The sequence below is a fragment of the Canis lupus genome, chromosome 4 (genome assembly GCF_048164855.1).
Source record: "Canis lupus baileyi chromosome 4, mCanLup2.hap1, whole genome shotgun sequence".
NCBI lineage: Eukaryota > Metazoa > Chordata > Mammalia > Carnivora > Canidae > Canis > Canis lupus.
In genome coordinates this window covers 76,908,107-76,923,141 of record NC_132841.1, presented here as the reverse complement: position 1 = coordinate 76,923,141, position 15,035 = coordinate 76,908,107, and the positions used below count along the sequence as shown (strand labels likewise).

Below are 15,035 nucleotides of genomic sequence, written 5' to 3'. Positions count from 1 at the left end.
CCCTTTCTCCAGGCATCAAGCTGACAAAGACTCTTCCATTCAGACAGGTGTCCATTATTGTGACAGAGGAAAAGAGAATATAGTAAATGGCACAGGCCTCTTAAAGCTTCCACCCAGAAATGATAGACCCCTTCCAATCACCTTTCATTCTACAAAGTAAGTCACGTGGTCATGTCCCATTTCAAGGAGAGTGGAACAGTACACTTCTACCACAGGACCAGAAGTTGAGCTAAAATATCTAGACAGGCTCTTATCACAGTCATTGTAGCTGCCAAAAATAATTTGAAAGAGAGATGGAGTTAAATGTTTTTTGCCTGTGGAGACTCTGCATCAAATATGGCACCACCATAAAAAGCATGACACTAAAATTCCACTGTAATTTACCAAAGTCTAGATTCTCTGGCTCTAATCCACGGAGTAGTGGAAAAGTGCTAAGCCATTTTTGCAAATCGTATGACAAAGATTTCTTTAGCAGTGTGGTGTTTTTCTTCAACTACAGTGTTAGTTTTAGTTTTCTGAACTCCTGGGCATTTCCGAATTCCATTTATTTGATATTCAAAATAATCCCTTGGTCCTTTCCAACATTTAAAAATAGCAGCTGACGTTTAGCTGTGAGTTCTTTTAATGTCTATAGAGATTTACTTGCCACACCGAGTAAAATGTATTTTTTAAAATATTGTTTCTCACTATTAAAAACAGCACTTAAATTATGGTCTATTTTAGTTTCTAAAATTACTTTCCTGCATTTTTAAAGACAGCAAAGAATCAATACAGAACTTATAAATGATATGCACCTAAGGTTTTTAGGTTTTCCTCTAAAAACCTTACAAGTTTGCCTTTAACATACTGCATTTTCATATTAGCTACTTAACAATTTCACTTTAGGAGAATGGTCAGAGGGATCCCTGGGTGGCGCAGCGGTTTGGTGCCTGCCTTTGGCCCAGGGCACGATCCTGGAGACCTGGGATCGAATCCCACGTCGGGCTCCCGGTGCATGGAGCCTGCTTCTCCCTCTGCCTGTGTCTCTGCCTCTCTCTCTCTCTCTGTGTGACTATCATAAATAAATAAAAATTTAAAAAAAAAAAGGAGAATGGTCAGATATAATCAAGGAATTTGTGCCAAGACTCCCTTTTGAAAGTTACATCTTTAAGTTTTATTGACTAATAGTATTCCCAATACTACATATCAGAAAAAATGGATCTAAAAGTCATAAGCCATTTTTAATTGAAAAACGAAAGGTTTTTTTTCTTTTTTCCAAGTTAGTCAGGTATGAGACTCACAGAACCCACAGCAAATCCTTTATACTTAACGAACACTCTTAAACTCTTGTTATAATACAATTAATGTTTAGTATGAAGGCATGGAATTATTCTGTACCATTGGTACACAGTATTTTCTGCAATAATGGTTTAATGAAAAAAGTGTATCTATAAAATATATACTGCTTTCTTGGTCAAATATAAGTTGATTTTATTTAATGCAAGATTATTTTCAGTCTGGGTGTCTTCACTATTGATAAAATAGACTGTAGATGGGCTTCTCTAGCTGCAGGGACCATATGCATAAGAAAGTGCTTGCAGTGAAGATGACATATGTCATACCATGTGCCAAATACCATCCTAGATCTGGAAGTGACAATTTTCTTATATATACTGGCACTTGGAGCTCTCTAGCTTTGGATTTATTTCTTCTCCATAAGAGCTCAAGTGACACTATGTGTGTTTCTAAAAAGCTTGGTAGGAGGTTTTCTTGCAATTAGCTATTTTACATTTCATATTCTTTATCTGATATCTTTTAATTAGTATGCTTTATGAACTATTTTTATTGTACCTCTCAAATGTCAGACATGAGCTTGAATCATCTAGTCTACAGTCTTCAGGTTTCTAAGAAACATGCAACCATACCTTGGTGCACATAAAACAGACGTGAATTTTGCTCCTTTATCTATGAAACTTAGTCACTTTAGAAAATGGGGAAAATTCTGCTGTCACTATGTACCTTACCATTCTAGTCAGTTCACAAAAAAATCAACATGCTAAGTGGCCAACTGGCATATTTACTAATGTATATATTTCTGAAAATATTTTTTAAAAGCAACTAGTTATAAAGCTTATAGTGATTTATATAAGACAGGATGGCTTATGACATTTTGAAGATTTTTGCAAAGTCTTAGTTGACTGATCTCAGAATTTCTTAAGGACACTTTGCAGTTATGCAGATGTCTTTCCAATTCTCTTCTATCAATAAGTACATCAACTTTAATATGTGATCTCTAGCAATTAGTTGTCAAAATTTAACAAGTAATGTGATTGTTCTTGTCTCTGTCTTGTTTACACTTACCCATCTTTTAGCATGTTTAAGGTTTTAGTATTTGTAAGATTTAATAAATTTATGCTTTTTTGTTCTTTTATTGTTCTTTCTTCATTTATACTTACTGTCTCATCACTGTCACCAAAAATGGTAGTGACACATATACCTTCCATGCATTCTCACTTCCTCTCCACTATTTTGAATGGTCTTCAGGTTTTGTAAATACCTTTTCAAACCATTGCCAGATCAACATATTCCATTTGTTAGAAGTCAAAATTTTTTTGTGAGTTGATTATTTTGGCTACTTCTTATTTCTATCAATTGTGTTTAAAAGTTATTTACTTTTCTATTTTTTAAAAATCTTACATATACTTAAAATTCCTGTGTCGATTCCTGAAATTAACATGCAAGCATTAATTTGTGTTTCTAGCAATAAATTTTTAAATTTCAATGTAATATGATTAATTTTACTCACATTTGAATACCTAAGTTTCTTGTAAATGGAAATAAGTGGGAAAATGACAAACTGGCTATTTGAAGAATTGGCAATTCAGTTAAATAATCATTTGTTGGGCTGGTTTTGGGCAAATTGGCCTACTTCACCAGACCGGGTATTTGTAGTGAAGAGTAAAATGGATGATGTAACCATTCTACACACACAAACACATACACAGGCAATGAGTTCTATTTCATTATCTATGCAATTCAACTATTCACCCCTAGTTTCAAGTATGACCTTTCTCTAGTACACTATGAAAGCAAATTTCTGTCATTTTTTTTACTAGTTGTCCACTTCAAAGTGACTCCTACAAACACGTGCAGTTCCCCACCATGCCCAGATTCACCTTGGATCATGGTTCACCTAACTGTTGATCACCATGGAAATTCCTAGACCTAGAACTTCCTAGATCTCCCTACAAACCTCTTTTCTGAGAGAACAATTTGTGTGGGGCAGCCAGCACTTCCCTCTATAAGCTCTGTCCTCCGGCAATTAAGAGGAACTGCAGTATAGGATTTAGAAATGTAATGCTGGGGCACAAAGGTGAGTATTCCAAGAATCTGAGAGTTAAAAATAAAGACGGTAAATCTTTCAGAGTGAGTACTCTTTGGGCATCACTCAGTCCCAACCTGGCTTCTCAACTTCTAGCCTCAATCAAATCACAAAGCCTTACCCCACCTCCTTCCTATGTATTTCTTTTGCCCACTTTGACCTCCCATATGCATTCCTCTAGTCTGAATTTCAGTCCAAAGCAATGGTACTCAGCCCTAGCATCACTTTCAAATCATCTAGGGAGAACTTTTAAAATGCCACTGCCCTGGTCTTATCCAGAAATTCTCATTTAATTATCTATTGGGCCCAGTAGTGGGTCTTTTTAGTTTAAAGCTCTCAGGTGATCCTAAAGTACAGCTAGGGCTAAGAATACTGATCTACAGAGAGCTTTACAAATATTTCCACATCACTTTATATATGATAATGGTATTCGTGAAACACACTGAGTAAACCTGAAAGACTGCCAGAGGCTGGAGATGGTGTGGTGGTTTTGAGGGGCAGAGAGTAGTAAGAAGCTCCTAACTAACCAGATCCCATCCAGCCATCAAGTCAACAAAGATGTAAAAACTCATGATCTTCATTCATGTTACCATTTTTGGCATCTGCATTTATTTGTAGGAAAACAGTTCCTCATCTTGATGAAGTCCCAATAGTTCATTTTTGCTTTTGTTTCTTTTGCCTTTGTGGATGTATCTTGCAAGAAGTTACTGTGGCCGAGTTCAAAAAGGGTGTTGCCTGTGTTCTCCTCTAGGATTTTGATGGAATCTTGTCTCACATTTAGATCTTTCATCCATTTTGAGTTTATCTTTGTGTATGGTGTAAGAGAGTGGTCTAGTTTCATTCTTCTGCATGTGGATGTCCAATTTTCCCAGCACCATTTATTGAAGAGACTGTCTTTCTTCCAATGGATAGTCTTGCCTCCTTTATCGAACAAGATAAGAAGCTTTTGCACAGCAAAGGATACAGTCAACAAAACTAAAAGACAACCTACAGAATAGGAGAAGATATTTGCAAATGACATATCAGATAAAGGGCTAGCTTCCAAGATCTATAAAGAACTTATTAAACTCAACACCAAAGAAACAAACAATCCAATCATGAAATGGGCAAAAGACATGAAGAGAAATCTCACAGAGGAAGACATAGACATGGCCAACATGCACATGAGAAAATGCTCTGCATCACTTGCCATCAGGGAAATACAAATCAAAACCCAATGAGATACCACCTTACACCAGTGGGAATGGGGAAAATTAACAAGGCAGGAAATCACAAATGTTGGAGAGGATGCGGAGAAAAGGGAACCCTCTTACACTGTTGGTGGGAATGTGAACTGGTGCAGCCACTCTGGAAAACTGTGTGGAGGTTCCTCAAAGAGTTAAAAATAGACCTGCCCTACGACCCAGCAATTGCACTGTTGGGGATTTACCCCAAAGATTCAGATGCAATGAAACGCCGGGACACCTGAACCCCAATGTTTATAGCAGCAATGTCCACAATACCCAAACTGTGGAAGGAGCCTCAGTGTCCATCGAAAGATGAATGGATAAAGAAGATGTGGTCTATGTATACAATGGAATATTACTCAGCCATTAGAAATGACAAATACCCACCATTTGCTTCAATGTGAATGGAACTGGAGGGTATTATGCCGAGTGAAGTAAGTCAATCGGAGAAGGACAAACAGTATATGTCCTCATTCATTTGGGGAATATAAATAATAGTGAAAGGGAATATAAGGGAAAGGAGAAGAAATGTGTGGGAAATATCAGAAAGGGAGACAGAACATAAAGACTCCTAACTCTGGGAAACGAACTAGGGGTGGTGGAAGGGGAGGGGGTGGGGGTGAAAGGGTGACGGGCACTGAGGGGGCACCTGACGGGATGAGCACTGGGTGTTATTCTGTATGTTGGCAAATTGAACACCAATAAAAAATAAATTTATTATTAAAAAAAAAAAAAAAACAGTTCCTGTGATCTATGGCAGTAATCAAGGCAGCTTCCACAGTTGATCAAGGATGGCTATTGGCACTCCAGTGCTACAGTACTGTCCCGCTCAGTGCATGGCATTGGCCCTCCTAGTATGTTTCATCTGAATATTACCCACTGATATGAATTACACACACTTTCCAAATCATCCATGGACTATTAAACCATCTAAGTTACTTACTATCAAAGGCAAGAGCCATATAAGTGCTTATTGCCTACCCTAAATAGAGACCTACAGTACATTTCTAACATACACTAGTTGACTGATTAAAGTCTGTGTATTCTGATCATCTACTATCAGTAAGAGCTCAAAATCAAAATCCTCAAGCAGTGAAATTTGAATAATGGGCAAAAGACTAGAAGTTCACAAGCAACAAATGATTAATTTTATGAGATTCTTTCTTGCTCTGGGCAGGCAAAGTTCAGTCACTCCTTCCCCTCAGATCAGAACTAGGATAAAGGAATGGAAGGCCCAGTGTTGGGATCCCAGACATCACCATGTCACCCCAAGGGAGGGTAAACTGACAGCTCAGTTTAGGAAGAATCTGTAGCAGATTGGATTTAAATAAATTAGCATCATGGAGAGTGGCAATAGTACATGCTCACACATGGGCATGCCAACACAACAAGCTGCACAGCTTAAGGCGAAAAATCAAGTAATTATGGTAAACAGACCCAGTCATATCCTTTCTCCTTAGCCAAGATGGGAGGGCCACTTTGTTTTCATATACCATGTTAGGCCTGTGTATGGGTTTAGATAAAAACACAAGCCAATGATGTGAGGCAACTAACCTCTTAGGACTAACACTATCTCTTACTTTATTTTGTTTGAGTTTTTGTTTGTTTGTTTGGTTGGTTGGTTGGTTGGTTGGTTGGTTGGTTTAGTTTGGTTTGGTTTGATCTGACCCATATTTTTACCTATGAGAATTAGAATACTTAAAAGATTTCCCATTTCTGTGGAAAATTAATATGATTTTTTTCTAATAGTGATGGCACCAGCTTATAGGTACCAGCCAGAAGCAAAAGGTTGGGAATGTAGAGGGTAGCCCTTCTTTCAAGGGAAATTTGACAATGGAAGGCATGTTCATGTTTCTTCCTATGATAAATACAGACTTTGGTGTCAAAATAGCATTACCCATTCATGCCATCCTAACTCCTAACATAGTGGAATAATCAGAGCTCGGCTCAGCTGATGAAAACTCAAATAAAGACTGTAACTCACCTGGAGTAGGCAACATCACCTAAAATTTTCCTGGTTTCAAATGTTATATGGTTTATTGAAAGTGGAGGAGCCATGAGTACTGTTCAATCAGGATACTGATTCAAGGAATTGATCCTCTCTATTTTTTAATGTTGGCCCTTGTTCTGTTTTCTCTAATGGAACTAATGTGGCTCAAGTTGAAAGTATTTGTGAACAATATGATAGAAGTAGAAAAACTCTGCTGCAAAAATATGAAAGTTGCATATGAGACAGAAATTGATAGCTCTGCAGGATACTATAAGCATCAAATATGAGGCTGTCTCCAGAACAAAAAATTGGGTGAGGGGAGTGGTGGTCTATGCAGTCTAGCTTAGTCAACTTTTCTTGAGTTCATCGGAGTACAAGGAGAACAGTGTAATGTAAACCAGCATCCTTTCCCAACTGGAAGCAGCTCAGGTTACAGGAAGAAGCAAAATTTGACCTACATCTACCCAGACATGAGAGAAGGAAAGAAGGAAGCAATTCCATGAAGCATGGAGCTCAGTGACATCACTTAAAAATGCAATATTACACAATCTCTTATGTTTCCTCAATTGTTAAAATTATCTGATGTAGCTTTGCAGAAAATACTTCCCTATTATTACAGAAACGAGCCCAAGGTAGAGTTGGGGTAAAGTGTAGCCCAATGCTGAGTGCAATTATCAGAAAAGTGTGATTGAGGGGCACCTAGGTGGCTCAGTGGTTGAGCATCTGCCTTGGCTCAGGTCATGATCCCGGGATCCTGGAATCGAGTCCCCATATCAGGCTTCCTGCAGGGAGCCTGCTTCTCCTTCTGCCTGTCTCTCTCTCTCTCTCTCTCTCTCTCTCTCTCTTGAATAAATAAATAAAATCTTTATTTTAAAGATTTAAAATCATGAATAAATAAATAAAATCTTTCTTTAAAAATTTTTTAAAAAGCAAAAGAAATGTGTGATTGTGATTCCAGTTTCATCAAGAAGAGCAGCAGCTCATCTTATGGGAAGTTAGAACAGTGACCTCAAACATTAAATCTCTGATTGCTCTAGGAAGCTCATATTGCACATATCTGAAAGACCTCACAGAAAATCCTCTCATCCTAGAAGGGTGAACAGAATAATTTCCTCCAAGCTCCAAGTAGAAGGTAAATTAGAGAAAACAAAGGGGAAGAGGCATATCAGAAATGATCTACTGCAAGAGCAGTGCAAATTTACAGTTAGAGGAACCAATAAATTACCAAGAGTTCATACCACAGGCTGCTTTTACTCTAGCCAGGTAGCTCAACCTCTTTAATTGTCCTGATCAGAACCTTACTACTGACACTCCTAGAGTGCACTGAAATGAAATGGAAACCAGGAAATTTGCCTTTCAGCCCCCTGGTAGTAAATGGTAAGAGAGTTTAATTTTAGAGGAGCTGTTACACAACCAACAATGCATTAGGGACACAGAAAAAACCCAACCTGTTTACACAAGGACACAGTTAACAGAAATGTTCACTGAAACACCGTCTATAATAATTCAAGACTGGAAAGACACTAATTGCCCCTCAACTAGCTAAATACATTGTATGAATATTCAACAGAACATGATATAAGAGTTAAAATATATAAATTTGAGCCATGTATTTCAAAAATCTTAATACTGAGCCAAAAAAAGAAGCTGCAGAATAGCACTTCATAAAATGTCACTTGAATAAAATGTTATATTTATGGATATATGCTTTTAATGATAAAAAGCATGCATGGAGATGATAATAAAGTTAAGACAGAGCTTATCCTGGAGGAGGCCAGGAGACAAAATGGAAGAAAGAAAAAAGGGTATGCAGGTTAATTTATATGTTTCTGCAGTATCTTATTCCCTCAAATTAACAGAAATGGTTTTGGGGAAAGTGTCAAGAAGCAAGTAGGTACTCACTACTATTTTCATACTGTTCTACATGTTCAAAATATGCTGTATTACAGACCTAAAAAAATAGACAGCAATAAATAATAGAAGGAAACTTTACTATCCAATTTAAATTAATGGATAGATTACCTAGACAGAAAATCAATAGGGAAACATTGGCTTTAAGTGATACATTACACCAAATGGACCTAACAAATATTTACAGAATATTCCACCCAAAAGTAAGAGAATACACATTTTTCTCAAGTGTACTGGAACATTTTTCAAGACAGATCACATATTAGGCCACAAATAAATTTAGAATGATTAAAATGTTATCAAGCATCTTCTCAAACCACAATGGTACAAAACTAAAAATTAATTACACAATAACTAGAAAATTAACTAATACGTGAAAAGTAAATATACATGCCACTGAGCAATAATGAGTCAAAGAAGAAATTAAAACAAAAATCAAAAAAATACATTGAGACAAACAAAAATGGATATGTAACATATCAAAACTTAGGAGATGCAACAAAAGCAGTTCTCAGAGGGAAACTTATTGTAATACAAACCTACTTCAAGAAACAAAAAAGTTTCTAACTTTATACCTCAAGAAACTAGAAAAAGAACAAAGCCCAAAATTAATAGAAGACAGAAAATAACAAAAATTAGGGAAGAAATAAATGAAATAGAGACTAAAAAGACAGTAGAAAAGGTCAATGAAACTAAGAACTGATTCTTTGGAAAGATAAATGAAATTGACCAACATTTAGCTGCACTCTCCAAGAAAAAAAAAGCAAATAAACAAAATCAGAAATGAAAGAGATGTTATAACTGATAACAGAGAAATACAAAGAATCATAGGAGACTACTATGAAAATTATATGCCAAAAAATTGGACAACCTGGAAAAAATGGTTAAATTCTAGGAAACATACAACCTACCAAGACTAAATTATGATGAAATAGAAAATCTGTACAGACTGATTACTAGTAAGGAGACTGAATCAGTAACCAAAATCTCCCAGCAAACATAAGTCCAGAACTAAAGGGCCTCACAGTGAATTCTACCAAACATTCAAGGAAGAATTAACACTAATCCTTCTCAAACTCTTCCTAAAAATAAAAGAGGGAACTCCTTCAAACTCATTTTACAAGACGAACATTACCCCAACACCAAAACCAAGAAAGGATGCCACTGAAAAAAAAAAAAAAATACAGGCCAATATCCCTGAGAACCAGAGATACAAAAATCTGCAAAAAACTATTAGCAAACTGAATTTAACAACAATGCATTATATGGTTCGTACGCCATGATCAAGAAGGAACCATTGCAAAGATGCAAAGACAGCTAAAAATCTGCAAAGTGTCAATAATATGATACACCACATTAACAAAATGAATAAAAATGATATGATCATCTCAACAGATACAAAAAAAAGTTTTACAATATTCAACATCCATTTATAATAAAAACTCTCAATAAAGCACGTATAGAGGGAACAAACCTCAACATAATAAAGGCTTATATATGACAAACTCACAGCTAACATCATACTCAATGGTAAAAGGCTGAAAGCATTTCACTCTAAGGTCAATAACAAGACATGGATGCTCTCTCTTGCCACTTTTATTCAACATAACAATAAGGTAAGAAAAGATATTAGAAAGCATCCAAATTGGAAAAGAAGCATAACTGTCACCATTTGCAGAGGACATACATAAAAAGCCCTAAAGATTCCACCAAAAAACTGTTAGAACTAGCAAGCAAATTCAGTAAAGTTGCAGGATTCAAATACACAACAAATGAACCTGTTGTGTTCTATACACCAATAATGAACTATCAAAGAGAAATTAAGAAAACAGTCTCATTTGCAACTGCATCAAAAAAAATAAAATATCTAGGAATAAATTTAACGAAGGAGGTGAAAGACCTGTATATTGAAAACTATTAGGCATTATAGAAATTGAAGACAATATGAATAAATGAAAAGATATTCCATGCACATGGATTGAAAGAATTAATACTGCTAAAATGGCCACACTGCCCAAAGCAATGTACAAATTCAATGCAATCCTTATCAAAATTCCAGTGGCATTTTTCACAAAAATAGAACAAGCCATCCTTAAATTAGTATAGAACCATAAAGGATCCTGAATAGCCAAAGCAATCTTGAGAAAGCTGTAATCATCCTAGTCCCTGATTTCAAACAATATTACAAAGCTACAGTAATTAAAACAACATGGTATTAGCATAAAAATAAGCAGATAGATTAATGGAACAGAATAGAAAGCCTAGAAATAATCTCGTGCCTATCTGGTCAATGAATTGACAACAAAGGAGCCAAGAATATACACTGTGGAAAGGATACTCTCTTCTATAAATGGGGCTAGAAAAATGAGAGAGCCAGGATGAAGCTGGACCACTATCTTACACCATACACAAAAAATCACTCAAAATGGATTAAAGACTTGAATCTAAAACTTGACACCATAAAAACCCTAGAAGAAAACATAGGTAGTAAATTCCTTGACATAAGTTTCAGTAATGAGTTTTTTTTAATCTAATACAAAAAACAAAAGCAACAAAAGCAAAAATAAATAAGTGGGACTACATCAAACTAAAAAACTTTTGCACAACAAAATGAAAAGGCAACCTACTGAATCATAGAAAATATTTATAAATCACATATCTGATAAGGACTTAATATCCAAATATATAAAGAATTCATACAATTCAATACCAAAAAACTCCAAACAATTTGAGTAAAAAATGGACAGAAGATCTAAGTAGACATTTTTCGAAAGAAGACATACATATGGCCAACAGGTATATATGAAAAGATGCTCTATATCATTAATCATCAGGGAAATGCAAATCAAAACCACAGTGAGATATCAGCTCATACCTGTTGGAATGGCTATTACCAAAAAAGATTAGAAATAACAAGTGTTGGCAAGAATATGGAAAAAAGCGGGACACCTGCGTGGCTCAGTTGTTGGGCATCTGCCTTCGGCTCAGGGCATAATCCCAGGGTCATGGTATCGAGTCCCACATCACGCTCCCAGCAGGGAGCCTCCTTCTCCCTCTGCCTATGTCTCTGCCTCTCTCTCTGCATTTCTCATGAATAAATAAATAAAATATTTTTTAAAAAAGAATATGGAAAAAAGAGAACTCCTGTGCACTGTTGGTGGGGATATAAATTTGTGCAGTTACTATGAAAAACAGTATGGAATCTCCTTAAAAATTAAAAATAGAACTACCTTATGATCCAACAATTTCACTTCTGGGTATTTGCCCAAAGAAAACAGAAGGACTAACTCAAAAAGATACACGCACCCAATGTTCATTGCAGCATTATTCACATAGCCAAAATACGGAAACAACCTAAGTGTCCAATTATGGATGAATATAAAGAAGATGTGTGTGTGTGTGTGTGTGTGTGTATGAGCACACACACAATGGAATATTAGTGGTAAAAAACAATGAGGTCTTGCCATTTATAAAAACATGGATGGACTTCAAGGGCATTATGCAAACTGAATAAGAGAAAGACAAATACTGTAGGATCTCTCTTTTATGTAGAATCATTAAACACAATAATTAAATCATATGCCAAACTCATAGATCCAGAAAACAGGTGTTGGTGGTTGCCAGAGGAGGGGTGGGGGTGGGGGGTGCAGGTTGGAGGGATAGGAGAAATGAATGATATATTCTTTTTGTTTAAATAAACTGATTTTTTTTTAAAATTACACTCTATTTCAGAAAACAGCAGAGGAAACAGCATTCCCCAACTCATTTCATGAAGCCAGCATTACTCTGATTTCAAAACCAGACTGAAAAAACATTAAAACAAAACAAAACAAAACTACAAACCAATGTCTCTCATGAATTTAGATGCAAAAAAAATCAAAAAATATTAGCAATTGAATCTACCAGTGTGTAAAAGGAATTATACACCATGACCAAGTTGGAGTTATTCCAGGGATGCAAGGCTGGTTCAACATTTGAAATCAAATGATGCAATCCATCATCATGTCAACAAACTAAGGTGAAAAGTCACCTGATGTCTTTGGTTGATGCAGGAAATGCATTTGACAAAATTCAGCATACACACACTAACACATACAAAACGTGCTATAAAAAAAATGCCAGAAAACAGTACATGTGTTGGAGTAGAGAAGATCGAAGTGGAAGATAGCAACGTATTTTTAAATTGGGGCAAGAAGCAGAAAAAAGTAAATGATGATGGTCAATAAATACTGCTTCTAAGTTTAGCAATTACACCTGATAAAGAAGATGTCACTTTTATAAGAATACAATGAAAGAACTGCACTGTCAGACCATTCTTTTTAGCGTTATATTATAAAATACATAATAAAATAAGAAAAAAGGACTAATCAAAAAATATGTCCTAAATGGCATCAAATCAGGAAGATGTGTATGTTACATGTTGCACAGGTAGACTAATCGGAGAGGAAATTCAGATTAGAGAGAAACGTATCAGAATTACTAGAATATAAATGTGTGAAGTTAGTGAATTCAGAGAAAAATATATAGATCTTTAGGAAAACAAAGACATGGAGAGAAAGCAAAGAAGTGTGAATGCTTTGCATTTTTACAACCAAAAAAAATGAGGCAAAACACGAAAGTAGGACAAGACTGTAGGAATCCAACCAAATCAGGTTCCAGTCTCCCCAAAGGCTGCGCTGTACCTGTGACATCTCTCCTGCTTGCCCCGGCTGGGTTGCTCCTCTTTCCATGGCATTTAAGTAAGAAGCCACCTGAAAGGCGGGAAGTCATTATCCAAGGCACAGAAGTACTTGCAGTTGAGGCCAGCTTAGAGGAAGTTCAGAGAAATCATTAGCAGGGATGTGTGGCAAAACAAAAGGCCACAGGGAGCCCCGAGAGGAGGGTGGTGGCTGTGGGTCTGTGCTCAGCACTGCTGCGGAAGGTCCTCACCCCGGCAAGCAGCCACACATTGGACTCCAGGAAGGAATTCAGGCTTCACATCAGCCTTTCCACAAGAACTCAGGCACACTCAGATACATGTGGGTAGGGGGGTAGCCTGTAGAGAAATGTAGAAACCAGTCTAATCCCTAAGAAAGCACCCCACTCCAGTACCCCCATCATCACCTTCTTTACCTTCTTGGTCTTCACTGTTCTTTTCCCAAGCAGCAGAACACAGAGTGTGAGACAAAAATCGTGGATGTTCATCTCAGCTCCACCACGAACTTGTGACCTTGAGGCCAAGGAAGGCTGAGGTGACTTGATCAAAACTCCATAGATAATTAATGGTGGGGGATGCCTGAGTGGCTCAGCGCTTGAGTGCCTGCCTTTGGCTCAGGGTGTGATCCTGGGTTCCCGGGTTTGAGTCCCGCATCGGGCTTCTTGCATGGAGCCTGCTTCTCCCTCTCCCTCTGCTTCTCCCTCTCTCTCTTTCTGTGTCTCTCATGAATAAGTAAATAAAATCTTAAAAACAAATTTTTTTAATGGTGGGATGAGGGTTTCATAGCATTTCTGTGTGTGTGTGTGTGTGTGTGTGTGTATCACTACCTCTCATAACAACACTTTTTTTTTCTGGCACAAATTAATGAATAACTAATTGTCTCCTTTTTTTAGTCAATTGAACTAACTAAACAAAAACAGGTTTTAAGGGTTTTGTTTGCTTGTTTATTGAACTGGCAAAGAATTTTTGGGTATATTTTACTTTTTTTTTTTTTTTTTGGTCTGGTGAACAAATTCCATGATGTTGCAAACAGTAAGAGACTTTTCTAGAGCATCAATTTCATATTGAATATATTTGGAAAATTTCAAAAGCCTTCCTGAAAATGGCCAAAATATTTTAATTGCATTCAACTCATAATATGCTATCACAGGGCAAAGACCAAAGTGACTGGAATTGAATGAAACAAGATGCTTGTTCTATTGTTTTAACAAAAGATACACCATGGAGAATCTTTTTCAAAAATGGGATATTTGAATCAGGCATCCTGGTAACAAAAAACTATTCTGTTTTAGCATTTATTTACTCATAGTCCTCAAAGCTGACTGTACATCCAAATCACCAAGGGAGCTCTTAAAATATTCTGATGCCAGGGCACTGCCCCTGACCAACTTAAACGGTCTCTCTGGGGGCGGGGAGGGGGAACTAGGCATCATCGGCAAATTTTAAAAGCTCCCTCGGTGATTCTAATATGCAGTCAGGGTTGAGAACAACTGATTTAGACATTGCTGTCCCAATTAATATTTAAACAGTCACAGCCCATTGGCTTCACTAATCCCATTGTATTACCACCGGCATATAAAAGATTATTTTTTAAATTCCATATGAAAAGGCAGATCAATGGGCTCTTGAAGTACAAGTTACTCTGTAAGCCTTCCGATGCACTGTCCATTCTGGTAGTCCTCTTGTGTTTTAATTCATTGCCTCTGCTTTCGTAGAACTGAAAGTGTTAATCCTTTTTCACCGACGCTAGTGCAAACCTTGATATTGAATAATCCACTGAGTTGTGTGTTTAAGATCTTTGCTTCATTAAGTCACCAGATATTCCTGGCAGCAGAAGAGTGGCAAGATGTC

General features: G+C 36.7%; 2 long non-coding RNA genes across 5 annotated transcripts in view; both read right to left on the bottom strand.

Moving 5' to 3' along the window:
• LOC140632707 (uncharacterized) overlaps positions 1–15,035 on the bottom strand; it is a 668,295-nt gene that overhangs the window by 606,870 nt on the left and 46,390 nt on the right. The window lies entirely within an intron of this gene.
• The window catches only part of LOC140632708 (uncharacterized), a 27,009-nt gene continuing 15,911 nt past the window's right edge, over positions 3,938–15,035 (bottom strand). The window contains exon 2 of the long non-coding RNA XR_012030355.1: positions 3,938–4,348. This is a non-coding gene — a long non-coding RNA (uncharacterized lncRNA). The remainder of the gene's footprint in view (positions 4,349–15,035) is intronic.